The sequence below is a fragment of the Lissotriton vulgaris genome, chromosome 1_1 (genome assembly GCF_964263255.1).
Source record: "Lissotriton vulgaris chromosome 1_1, aLisVul1.2, whole genome shotgun sequence".
Classification (NCBI taxonomy): Eukaryota; Metazoa; Chordata; class Amphibia; order Caudata; family Salamandridae; genus Lissotriton; species Lissotriton vulgaris.
This window is the reverse complement of record NC_141685.1, coordinates 543,220,941-543,235,375: the sequence shown is the minus strand read 5'-3', so window position 1 is coordinate 543,235,375 and position 14,435 is coordinate 543,220,941. Positions and strand designations below refer to the sequence as shown.

General features: G+C 44.0%; 1 protein-coding gene across 5 annotated transcripts in view; it reads right to left on the bottom strand.

Moving 5' to 3' along the window:
• Nucleotides 1–14,435, bottom strand: part of EVI5 (ecotropic viral integration site 5) — a 1,064,947-nt gene that overhangs the window by 756,489 nt on the left and 294,023 nt on the right. The gene's annotated exons all lie outside the window — the stretch shown is intronic.

Below are 14,435 nucleotides of genomic sequence, written 5' to 3'. Positions count from 1 at the left end.
AGAATATCCCGGACTCAGGTGCAAGTGTGGATCTTTTCACGGCCAGTTAAACAAGCTAGTTGTCCCGTAAACAGACAAAAGTAGTTTTGTGACTATGCGCATGTTGCAATGCCAGAACCAGATTTTTGCATAACAGGTTTAGGGTGCAGTAGTCTTACTTACACAAACTTTATTCGACAATTAAGTCATAAAAGTATACATACATATATTACACAAATGTAGATAATGCAGTAGTCACTCCCCAGTGTACGGACTCTATACATTTCTTCAGACACATATGCATCAAGTACAATGTCGAAGCGTAGTGGTGTTGCCACCCTTAGAGTGCGGATGCACCTGTTTGAGTTGGCACAGTAGAATATATTGCTGTTTTTTTTCCATTTAAATTTTAACTTTGTTGTTGGGTGTTGGGATTCTCCCCCGAAGTTTGGTATGGGGGATGGGAGTTGGGTTGGGGTTACTTGGGTTCTCAAGCAATTGCTGGCAATACGGTTTAGTCGAAATGTACAATGCAGGCATAGTAACTCAGAGGCAGACACATTTATTAATCAAGATATAGGTTATGGTTAAAAAGATACAATCGGACGCTAATGTTTTGTTGATGTCCTGGAATGTAAGGGGCCTTCATAAGGTCCGCAAATGTAAGCTAGTAACCAACTATATGCATCGTCACCAGGTGGACATTACTTTTACACAAGAAACTCACCTAGAGCCTTCCGCAAAAGGCTTCATTGGCTAGAAATTGGGGGGGGGGGGCGCATCAGTATTTGGCTGGATATAGTTCGTATGCAATGGGTGTGGAGATATTGATACATAAACAAGTGCTGTTCAGGCCGGTAGAGGTGTATTGTGACTAAAGGGGGCGATTTCTACTGGTCAAGCAATGCCTGTTTGAACATTCAATATTGTTTGTAAACATTTATGCACCAAATGTCGATGACCTTGATTTCTTTGATATCATTAATTCGCCCATTGAGCGAAAGGACGCGGACCAAATCTGCCTGGGTAGGGATTTTTACTGCTGGATCCGACTTGTGACAGCACAACAACTACGGCAGATACAAAGCACGGGGCAAGGAGGGCGTTGCTAGAGATCATTGATAGGTCTGGACTGGTGGATGCGTGGTGACACCAAAGCCCTAGTCAGGACAGATACACACACTATTCTGCACCGAATAAAACATGGACTCGGTTGGATTACTAGTGTCTTTTGGCAGGAGTGGCTATGGGTTAGCGAAGTGAACCATCTCCCAAGCACACAGTTGGATCCCTCCCCTGTCGTACTACAGCTGAAAGTTTCACCTGCATTTGGGGTAGAGCGACCATGGAGATTCCCTGACATGGCCCTGAGAGACACGGAATTTGCATCAGAATTGAGCACAGGGATAAGTGAATATTTTATGTTCAATGTGGACACAGTGACATCCAAAGCCACGTTATGGGAGGCGTTTAAGGCCTATACCAGGGGAGTGTGCATATTTAAGAGAGCAGGTGTACTTGGGGATCTGAGATGCACATTTACACGAATAGAAGCGCAGCTGGTAGAACTTGACCCACTGGATGCGCAAACCTGCAACACTGCTATGCCCTTCTGACGAAGTTATAGGAAGCAGCAGAGCAAGAGGCACATTATCTCGGCAAATATGTGACTGCTAGGCGATATGGGTAGGGTGAACGGCCGGGCAGGAATCTTGCCAGTCTAATGCAACAGTCCCGTAGACCGACATATATAGCTGAGCAGATCGGAGGGGATGATTCGCGAATAACCTGCAATGTGGGAATTCTTGGAGAGGTGCTCATATATTACACCACATTGTACAACCCCAGAGCTACTGGACACCCACTGGCTTATAGTGACTACTTAGATGAGATCTCAATGGTCTGGATGGAAAAAGCACACCAGGAGTTTCTGGCGGAGCACTTCTCGGAGGACGAGGTGATTGAAGCCATAATAAACTGGACAACTCTAAGGTTACGTGGCTAAATGGGTTCTCAACGTTGCTTTTATAAGAAGTACAAATCTATCCTTGTGCTATATCTTATAGAGGAGTATCAAGAAGCGCTGAATGTCGGCGTGCTACAGCCCAACCTGAGAGAAGCGGTTATAATCCTACTTCCGAAACCCGGTATGGATCCACTGCGATGTGGTGCCTACAGACCGTGGTCTCTTAAATTTTGATATTAAGATCCTAGCTAAAATATTAGCAACGAGACTAGCCCTAATAGTTGAAAAACTGATCTCCCCCACTAAATTAGGGTTTATACCTCATAAATCAACAGCACTCTATCTCCGTACGTTGTTTGCCAAACTACATATAATATCACCCTTGGTTCCAGCAGCTGTTGTGCTGCTAGACGCGGAAAAGGCTTTCGAGTGGCCTTTCCTATATGCCACACTGGGTCGCCTGGGGGTGACGGATCAGTTTTTAGCCGTCATTAAATTAGTATAAACACAACACAAGGAGAGCATACGCCTTAATGGCACACTATTTGTCGAGTTTCAACTTACACAGAAAACAAAGCAAGAATGGCCACTCTCCCCTTTATTGTTTGTGTTGGCATTGGACCCACTGGTGTGCCATCTGCAAGAGCGGTATAGTCATTGGGCCTAAGGTTTAACACTGGACCCCTACTGCTACATGCAAATGATATTATATTATACGTATGGCACCCGGATGATAACTTGGTGCCGCTTCTGCGTGTAGTACAAGATATGGCACCCTATCTGGGTTATGCATTAACTGGGAGGAATAGGAGGTGTTCCAGCTGACCGAGGCACCCCGTGGTAAGCTTGCGGAGTATCCATTGAAGTGATGTGAGGACTCCATTAAGTATCTAGGAATCCACATACATAGAGAAGGATCATATCCTCCAGTTAAACTATCGTCCAGTAATGGGAAAGCTGGGACGCAACATAGAGCTTTGTTTGACTCTTCGTTAAAATGGTTATCCTCCCACAATCACAATCTTTTTCACAATATCCCAATTACGTTATATAACTGCTTCTTCTCAGCCCTTCGACCACTGTTGACACGATAGGTGTGGGGTGATAAACAACTTCAAATCAGCTGGGACACACTAATGTTGCAATATGAGAGAGGAGGGTTTGGGGTAGCAAATTTTCAAATCTACCTTCTGGTGGTGCAGGTGAGCTTCGCTCTGCACTGGTACCATGCAGATATTAGGATTCCCTATTTCAGGTTGGAGGCCGACTTGGCGCCCCCGGCACCCCTTAATACCCTGCTGCCAGTCGGGTTCCCGGGTGATCTGCAGGACAATCAAACACTCTTCACAACTAGTTGGGCATTGCACATATTATTGAAAGATAACTGGATCACGTATATTGTACTCACCCGAAATACAGCTAGCGGAAATGGCTGGATTCCCATTCTGCAGGAGACACTTGTAAAGCGTACGATAGCTAAATTCCATTTGGTAACTTTTGGAGATCTATTCCCGAAGGGGCATGTCTTCTCGCGCACGGAGGACCCCGGTTTTAGCGAGGCTACAGTCCAGGACATCTTTGTCTTCAGAAAACCCTGAGAGCTAATTTTTTCAGCTATCCATTAGAACCCCCTGAATTCCCAATCTTGACAGGCATTATCAAAGGAGATGGGACGCACATTATGGCCAGAATGGATAAGGCTGTGGTGGCCTTGCTGCTGTCCCGGGTCTCTGAGGTACATGTGGCTTGGGAGAGGGACCTCGGACATCCTATTACTGATGCAGAATGGGATAGGTGTTGCACAATAATATGCTGTGTCTCTCCCAACCACCGTCACAAGCTGCTACACTTTAATTTTCTTTTGAGGGCATATAAGTCACCTAGCGCACTACATCGTATCCACCCATCCAGATCTCATTCCTGCTCAAAATGCCGCTCCCCAGATGCAGACTTTGCACACATTACGTGGATATGCGCTAAAATAATGGGTTACTGGACAGCAATATTTGGGGACATTTCCAGAATGATAGAAATGGCGATTACACCACTAATGGCGCTGCTTGGGTACACAGATGACCTTCCCAAACCAAAGTTTGTTAACATTGCACTGCTCATCGCTAAACACGAAGTGGCCATTGATTGGGGTAGTAAACTCACGCCCACAGTAAACTCATGGCTGCGCTGTATGACATAGTGCAACACCAACAGTGACACTTATGCAAAGTTACAACCAATTACTGCTAGGCCCCTCGACATATGGTAACCATTCCATTCTTACCTGCAGGAATAACGGGACACTGGTGGCATTTCAACACAGACACAACACACTCCTGCATTGGATGGGACTGAGGAGGGTATACCCAGGACAGCTGTTACAGCGCAGTGTATGTATCTTTAATATGTATGCTTTCTGCCCCCTGTAGGATGGGTGTATTGCACTCAATGTTAACCTTGTATATCGATTTCTGCAACTTGACTTGTATTTACTTTTAACGGGTCATACCCTAGACTGCACTGTTACCATGTTTACAATTTGTGAAAATCAATAAAAAGAATGGAGAAAAAAAACTTAGGTTCAGGAGCAGCCTGCTGCTCGGAGTAAAGTGCTATAATACTTCATCTTGGGTAGTAAGTGCTATAAAATGCAATTACAATACAGTACAATATAAAACTCTCCTGATTTATACATGTTTCCTAACAATTGGCGGTTGGGCAGTCAATTGTAGTTCGAACAGACTGCATAATAAATTTCCTTATACTGCTTGATACTCACACTCACATAAGAAAAAACTGTATTGGGTCATGTCCATCACCCACTAATGTACCAGTCCACAGCAATAACCACCATCACCAACTGAACAGGAATGGAATAACTGAAAAGATCTGTCACATACCGCTGCCAAATGGTGGACTATAATTTAGTCCACCACTGTAGGTCTCAACAAGCTACATACTATGACCACTTTTGACATCTCACAATGGCAATTAGATATGGGATAAGAGCAACAATGTTCATCCCAGCTGAACTCGGATCCATGTCTCTCTGGAGCATAAATGTTACACAAAATATCTTAGAACGGCCAACCTAGTGCCGTAACTACCTAACTGAACTATGAAAGTAAGAAATTCCATAAAGAGAGCTGCAAAACTGCCTAAAGCTGCCAGCTTACTGAAAATCTAAACTAGGCACCTGTCTCTCACACTTCTTAATCCATCACCCAGCTAAGAACTGAGTTCCATAACACGATAATCGCACCTCAGTGGTCATCATGCAGGACGTGGCTACACTTCTCCACATAGCATCAAAACAAAGACAACATCCTCCCAACCACACACCCTGGACGGGGTCGCATGCTACCCATGTAGAAAAGCACTTCAGCGCCCAACATAGGGTTAGTAAGCACTATATAAATATTGCAGTTCAATACAATACTACCTAAGATATAAGTCTTTGGACAACTCTAAGTGAACTTATAAGATTATAGAAAAAAGTCACTTAGCCAAACTCTCTGATATTTCTCTTTGCTGACTAGTCTCCCACCTTGCTACTTAATAAAAACACTTGCTATTCAGAGGACGAGGGAGACACACTCTTTTACTCTAATTAGAAATTAACAATTTTGCCTCATTTTGAAGGAAAAACAAAATGGAGAAAAACAACCAGGTGGCTCCAGTCTGCTGAAACTCTATTACAGTGAATTTACAAAGTCAGGAAAAAGTTTTGCTGACAAAAATTAGAGGAAGCTCAGTAAAAACCATAAGAAAAGGGTTTTACCGTAAAGAACATGGAACAAAACAGTAAAAGAGAAAAATGGGCATGAGTAATTCATAATGGTACAGGTACTGTTACATAGTTAGAGGTGGATGTAACGGCCTTGTCTTGGGAAAGGCACATGGGTATGTGCCTTGGCTCTAGTTATAGGCATAAGTAGAAATACAAGAATATTAAAGGCTGACTGTGTGCTACATGTACCAAGTAATAATAATGCAGGCAGGGAAAAGGTATACAAGGGTAGCCGAGCTAGCCTACAGACAGTGGAACTATGGTATAAGCAGAGGTAGAACTATGAAAGCACATAGTGGGAAAAACATAGTACGGTTTAGGCAGAAGGGAAAGGGACCAGAAAATACTGAGGCATAATTAAGATATAATTAGCATTAAAGGTAGTTGGTTAGAGGTAGAGATTATAGGGCACATCAAGGTTAGATCTATTGGGGGAGAGGTAATGGGATATCAAAAGAGTAACAGTGAAAAGATGAAGACCGGGATAAAAAGAATTAGGCTATAAATAGGAGTAGAGGCACTTGTCTTGTAGTAAGGGCTGGGCCTTGTTGCGCACACTGTTATGTTAGCATAGGCGATGACCTGAAGATAAAAAAGCTGACGCTCCGGCGGGCCGAGAGGCAATGGAGAAAGGACTATTGCCCTATACTAAAAACTCATTATTTGACTTTGCTGAGTGACTATAAAAGGGCCATATTAAGCGCTAAAACTGCACACATCTCAGCTAAAATTCTGGTAGCGGAGAATAAATCCAGGGAGATTTTCTCCATCGTTCAGGACCTGGCCTATTCTGACAGGACCACACTCAAGCCCCTTCCCTCTCAGTCCCTCTGTGACTCTGAACTCCTATTTTTTAGAAAAAATTGGCAACATCAAAGCCAATATCTCACTTCCTTCCCCTACTTTTTCTGAGCCTTCTCCCCAGACTGTTCACTGCTGTCTTTCTTCTATTCCTCCGCTTACCGAAGAAGTGTTTCTTGCAATACTTCCCAAAGTAAAGTCTGGTTCCCCGGCGGACATCTGTCCAGCCCATATTTTGCAACAGATTTACTCCGTTTGCCCCAAACCGCCAATCTCCCTTCTCAACAGCTCGCTGGATCAGGGGATGGTAATTCCAGCACTTAAATCTGCCACCATAGTGCCCATCCTGAAGAAGCCTGGCGCGGATCCCTCTGCTCCAGCTAATTATAGCCCCATCTCCCTCCTGCCCTACTTGGGCAAGGTGCTGGAGCGACATGTAACATCGGTCCTCAGCGCCCATGTAGAAGGCAATGGGGCCTAGCGTCCCGCCAGGCAGGTTTCCGGCCTAGGCACTCTACCGAGTCCGTCGTGGTGTCGGTCCTGAATAATCTCAGGGAGGGCATGGACCAAAACCACTACCAGGCTCTGGTGCTCCTCGATCTCTCCGCCGCCTTCGACACGGTGGATCATTCCATCTTACTTTCCCGTGTCGGAGCGGCGGGGGTCGAGGGCTCAGCCCTGATTTGGCTATCGTCCTTCCTGAGGGACCGCACCCAGGCGGTCTGGCTGGGGGATTTTTCGGCCACCCAACTCAAAGTCACATGTGGTGTTCCTCAGGGTTCTTCTCTTTCCCCTCTTCTGTTTAATCTCTATATCTATCCTCTGATCTTTGCACTTCAGCAACTGGAGGTCACTGTTTACAATTATGCAGATGACCTCCAGCTTATCTTTAATCTGTCTTCTTCTCCTCATTCTATTTCTAATTTCCAGTCTACTATGATTTTCATCAGGGACTGGATGAACCACAACCATCTGAAGTTGAACCCTGACAAAACAGAATTGGTCCTTACGGGTGGTTCCTCCAGTCCCTGGAATTCCTCTTTCTGGCCTTCCTCTTTAGGATCCACCCTACACCTTCTTCCTCAGTTAAGACCCTGGGCATTAAACTTAATAATCATCTCAACCTTCACTCACAAATTAGTTCTGTTGTTTCTTCCTGTTTTCTTGTTCTTCGAACTATTCGCTCTGTTTCTCGTTTCTTTTCTCCCCTTGCACTTAAGTTAATCATGTCCGCTCTGGTTATCTCCCGGCTGGACTACGCCAACGCCCTCTACAACGGCATCCCAGCGTACAGTCTGCGGAAGCTCCAGCTGGTTCAAAACCAGGCGGCCAGATTGGTGTATGGCCTCCCCCGCTCCCATCACTCCACTCCCCTACTGAAGGCACTACATTGGCTACCTGTTAGGGAGCGATACCTTTTTAAAACCGGTTGCATGTTTTCTCAGGCGCGCCAGGGCACTGCCCCTGCCTTCATCTCTTCTCTGTTAAAAGAGTATACCCCTGTCCGCGAGCTTCGCTCATCTACCCAATCACTCCTCCAGGTACCCCGGTACAGACGTAAGAAATGGGGCGGAGCCCATTTTTCACTTCTGGCACCATCCTTTTGGAACTCCCTCCCCGATCATTTACGTCTGGCCAGACACTATTCCCTTTTCCGAAAAGATCTTAAGACCTTTCTCTTCACCCAGGCTTTTCTTAATGTGAACTGATCTTATTTTGCTCTTCTTCACCAGTTTTCGTTCCTACTGCTAAATTGGTCTCCACAGCGCCAAGAAACCGCACGGTGAATGTTGCGCTATATAAATATTTTAAATTCAAATTCATTATTAGAAGTTTAAACGCCATTTTCCCTTTTGTTGCTTTTTGCACACGACACTGCATATAGCTGTTGTTGTAAGTTAGGCTGCGTGATATGCTTCACATGAGAATGGCTTGTTTTCGACATCCCTAGACTTACATCACAACTGTAGTCTGCACAGTGAGTGCTAAAGCCTCCAAGGTTATCATAACAAGGTAGCTGTTGTTCGGGCCGATTGGCTCACGTTTTAGACATAACATACATGCAGCTGCAGCCAACGGCGATTCTGGCGCCTTTAATATTGCACTGTAGGCATGATTTCAGGCACTTGGAAGAATCCCATTTTTCCAGAGAGACGCAGAGCTTTTGCAGATCCTGATGTGATTCACGCCTGCTGATCTTGGAGGTATGGGGTCCCCCACACAAGCCTAAGAGACCTTCTATATTTTATAACACATAGTTCCTATCTAGGGAGGGTGTTACACTAGGCACTATAAGACCCGTTTTCACCATCATTGTAATATGATTTCTCTTTTTGTGTTTTATGGAATTGTAACAATGCTGATCATATTATTTCTAATCATATGTCTGCTTATGTTAGCAAAGATACTGCATCTTAGAGCACATCGTTAAAATAAACATTTTAACCTTTCCTGTGTCTCTTTTTACTCCAGTTGTGGACTGGTATGAGAATAAATGAAAGAGTGTTCTTGCTTCCCACCATTCCTGAGTATAACCTAAGTCGCATGTTCTGGGTTGTCTAATCATTGGTTCCTTTGCTATAGGACGAAGAGCTAATGTGACACTGATGATAGTCGGTTAGGGTTTCTAGGTAATGCGGAGAGTTTTTGGTCCACCACAATTTACTGAGGTCCTGGGTCTCCGTGCACAGTTCTGTGTAAGAGCAGAATCCCTGCAACAGTCTATAGGTAGAGATATTGTGGTATAGACAAAGGTAGAGGTATTAGGTTATGAGTAAGGCTAAAGGTACTAGGGTAAAGCTATAGTGATAACCACTAAGATAAAGTTAGAGACACAGGACAAGGGTAAAGGGGAGAACTAAGTTCAAGGATAAGGGGGGGAGTTGGGGGAGAACCAGGCTTGGGATGAAACAAGAGCTAGAGAGAAAACAATGGGGATGGGATTTACATTCCGCTTTGCACACAAACCAGGTAAAGAGATGGTAAATACAGAGGGGCAACAAAAATGTACGGGGTTTACTACCCATAAAAGGGAAACAAAGGGATCCAAGTAATAGTGAAAAATGCTGCATGTAAGGAAGTTTTTCCAGAACAGGCTTCGTTACATATAGTTTACTCACATACAACCATAAATGGGCAGAGAAGTAGCACACGGTTCTTGATGGACCTGCTGAAGCTGAAAGGATGGTTTGTGCAAGGGCAAGAATATTTCCATGTCTTATTTGGGTATGATTCTCTTCAACCGCTCCAACCATAAATTACTTCATCAGAGAAGGAAGGCAGTGTATAGAAAGATTAATAGGATGGAGAGGTGGTTTCCAAAACCTAAAAAACGTTGTCACCATCAGCAGTGTGTTCATCAACAGAGCAATTATTTTTGTGCACACCTGTTGTAAGGCTATTGAAGAGAAAGCCTCCTCATTCTGGGATGAAAGCAACATTGGGTGATGGTTTGGCCCATGGTCACTGGGTTCCAGCAGAGCAACTCTTTCAAATGGAAGCAGCTGGAAGCATAACACAGGTCGTAAGTGGCTGTCTCTCTTACTCTCTCAAAGCCACATACACCCTCATTTTCCGTGATGTGTACAGAAAGCAGTCATCAATTATTTAATGCCTAGCAGGAACTGCAGCATGAGTTTAGGTACAGGGCGAGATCTGGTGTAGGTAAAAAACCAATGTATACAGGGTATTATATTATTGCATTTGCACTTTACCAATGATGATCATGCATTTTTAAAACAATTGTTTTTAATGACTTGTGTACTTTTATGGTTGAATCAAACCGAAATAAAGTCTCTTTAAATTTGAATTTACATCTCAGAGAGAATCATGATCCCAATTTGGAAGTGAATTTCCAACTGGTGGAGCTCAATCTGATGAGGACTCGTTTTCCAGCTATTCTGAAGATAATGACCATAGTAATCAATGTCTTTTAGCAAGCAAATGTTGTACAGCTGAGAGGCAGTGGTGAAGTAGCTCATCTGGAGTACAGGTAGTATTTAAGCAGGCCACAGGGAGAGTGGTCACTTGACAGACCACAGAGAGATTCCAGTCAGAAATTCCCCATTTACTGGAGATGGTGAATGTAAAATCAATAATTTAAACTTTTGTGTTTTGATTACTTCAAATGTTTTGTGGATTACTTATTCCTTGAGGAAATTGCACAAGAAATGGATCTGTGAGCCAAACAGTTTGTATGAGAAAGTAATCCGACACCTCAATCTAGGAAACACCTGTGGACTCGAAATCATTTCTGTCCTTTACAACTCTCATGGGAAAAGTGCACAAACTAACAGTACTGTCTTACTGATCTACTCAGAAGTTTTGGGCAACACCCAACTTCACAACAGTCCTGACAAGAGATCTTTTTTTGATTTTATAGTGTAGGTTGTATTTCAATGATAAATCTGAAGTATTGCCCTGGGACCATGCAGACGATGACTGGTTGTTCAAGATTCGGCCTTTGGTGGAACATCTATCTCTCAAGAGATTTAGATTTCTGGTACAAACTCAGTGGTCGACAAGTCATTAATATTGTAGAAAAAACAGCTGCTCTTCAGGCAGCACACACCAAACACTCCGTCCTTAAGGTTACAACCTTCATCTGGACAAATTCTATACAGTCATTCAGCTGTTCATGAAGCTCTACGTAGCTGGCACTGTGGCTTGCAGTACAATCTGAAACCACCATAAATGATTCACTCAGAAGCTTGTTTGTAAAAAGCACCAAAATGCCCACAAAAGATTGTTAGGTTACAAAAAGTGCTCACTCTGAAGTTCTATGATAGGCACCAAGTATATGTGCTTACTACAATTCACAATGAGAGCATTTCTCTGGTCATTGTTTGGGGTCAGTTAGCAGAAATACACAAGTCAAACTGAATACCCGACTACAACAACCACATGGGGGGAGTGAATAAAAATGACCAGGTACTTCAACAGAGTAATTTCAATCTTAAAACTCTCACATGATCTAAGGATCTAAGAAGTGGGCGCCCACATAATCCAATTCACAATATACAATGAGTATGTTGTCTATCTGGCAAACAAGGAAAGACTGATGACCCTTCTTGACTTCGAGTTGGATATTACTGAAAGTCTTACTGCTGTAGAGGCAGCAGATTCTACTTTATCTGTTGCGGCAGATGCTGCAAGGCTGCAGGATCAGCACTTTGCCAACTGTGTTTCTGCAACACAGGAAAAAGAGTCAGCCATATCACAGATCTAGAGTTTGCACACTTAGACTCCCCAAATAATTTACCCTGATGTTTCACTTCTTTTTCTGCATTTTGACTATTTTGACTATTGTGCCTCAGTCTTTGCTGTCTTTGTCTTTGAGTCTTTTGTCACATTTTTTCTTACTTGCTCTTTGCCGCCTTCCTTCTGGCCCCTTCCCATGCCCATCTTAAGCGCTTGCCCCATCCACCGCACTCTGGATCTTCTCCACCCTCCTTTGGCCTTCAGAATGGCAGCTGCAGGGCAGACCAGCCACTAGAAAGTGCTGTCTGACCTTCTCCAGCTCCTGATTTCCTGGTCCTCTGACAAGGCCCAGGCTTCACCTCTGTGCCCTCCTCAGCCTATCACCCGCTCGTTGACTCTTGTTGCCCCTTTTTCTATTGCTTTTTCATTCTCATATATTATTGACTCTTTCACTCTTGGTTTTGGCACGTTTCTTTTGTTTCACACTCATATTTTTCCTCTCCAAGGCCATGATCGTCCTTCTCTTGCTTTTTACGCAGTTTTGTTTGCTAGTTTTTGCCTCCTTTTCACAATTTTTGCATGGGTCTTTGCTGACTTTATTTCTGTGCCTCTTTTCCACCCTCTTGTCTTACCCACTCTTCGTCCCCTTCCTGCCGCCTCGTTCCTGTGCTCCTCTTGAGCACTTAACCTCAGGAACACCTCCTCCCTTTTCTGGCCTTCAAATTGGCTGCCACAGCACAAACACACAGCGGGCGCACCAGTCCACACTTAGTACTGAAAATCCTGGTCATCTGTCCACCAACTCCTTAGACGCTGCACTGCAGCCTATAGGCTCCTATCTCTCTCAATCTCAGGTGCTCTTCCCCACAATGCACCAGGGCCGCTCCGATGGGGGAAGACTTCTCCTGCCCCAACCCTCTCAAATGCCTTCTCTCAACACAGGCTCTGGGACCTTCCTGATGACCGCTCACTCCTACCTGCTTTTCCTCAAGGAAACCTGGCTCAACGCTACAACTGCCCCAATCACTGCCCCTCTCCTAGCGACAAAATGACCAAACACGACAGCCAACAAACCCGGAGGCAGCATAGCTACCATGTACCAAAAAAAACATCAACTGCATTATCACCTCTGTGACACCAGCAGTTGGCTAGAACAACTGACCTTCAAAATTAACATTCCCAACACCACTAGCATAGGCAGCGCCCTCCTCCATCAGCATCTGAAACGACAATGAAGTCTTACCCATAATGCCAGTGACAGAACCTCCTTCAAGTCAGGTCTCAGTATCTCACATCAACGCCTCAAAACTCCTAGCCCTTTTTTGCCGCATTTCGAACAAGCAGAACTCCCCATAAAAGAAAGTCACCACTGTCAAAGCGTTCACATGCTGGCCCATTAGCTCCATTGCCAACACCCCATCTCTGGATGTGTTAAACAATTTCTTCCTTTACTTCCGGAAGAAAACCAAGAAGATCCGCCAACTGGATCTCGCATTCCTTGACCTGCACTATACAGATACCAGCACGATGACAGGTCTCCAACTGACCTGCTGTACTGAAACCTCAGCAATGGAAACCACCAAAACCGTGCAATCCTTTAAATATGGAGCTCCCTCAATGCCCTGCCTTAACTACATCTTCATGAGATGACTGGCTCCCATGTGTTCAGTGCTCACTTCAATACTCAACCTCTTGTTTGCCATGGCCACCTTCCGGACACTTGGAAGCATGCCACTATACAACCCTTCTCAAGATATCTTTAACCAACCCCATGGCCATGTATAACTACAGGCTCATTTCTCTTCTAACAAGTCCTGAAAAACTGGTCCACTCTCACCTCATCTGCTACCTCAAGATCATACTCCTCCTAGACCTTCAGCAGGTAAGCTCTGCTCTATAGGACTATAAGTTATTTTTAACTTGATGGATAACAGTGCTGCATAAATTCCAAGATCATGTGGTGTGTTCCCATAGTGCCCACTTTTTATGAACCACAATCTAAGGAGAGGAGCAAGCTGGAAATATCAAAGGCAGATGTGGAGAAAGGCACTTTGCACATCTTAATGAATAACAGAAGAAGATGCCAAATTAGGCACTGGATTACTTAAGCTGCCAGTAAAGCCCACAACGTTTCATCTATTTTCTTAAGGAAATGGTGCACCGATTGACACGACCTTCTACATAATTTTCTTCACAAATGAAAAAGGAACCCCACCTAAACACACCTGACAAAGGCTTTGCAAAATGTACTGAAATATTTTGTAAATGCCATTTTAAAAACGACCTATACGATATATAGTTTTTTAGGGGCAGGAATCCACTTTCCATGCCTGTATAAGAGCCCATGCACCTTTGCCATGACAGTTCTCCTACTGAAATCTGTACAGTAAACACATTTTGGCACCACAGCCCAAGCAGCAATTGCTAATCTTGTTGCAATTTGAAGTCATCAACCTTGCATAATAGCTTACTTTTCTAATACAAATTCCAAGCAGATGGGTACAGTATTATTAGTGATCAAAATGTGCTTATATTGAGAACAAGGTTCCCAAAAATAACAGCATCATTCCTGTAGATTCTGTAGTATATATGTATCTACATTTGACAACGTTCTCAAACACACTCACTTCAGATGTATGCTTTACAGCATACAACTGAATGATAGAAGTATTTCCTACATGCTTAGAAAATCTGATAATGCAATTA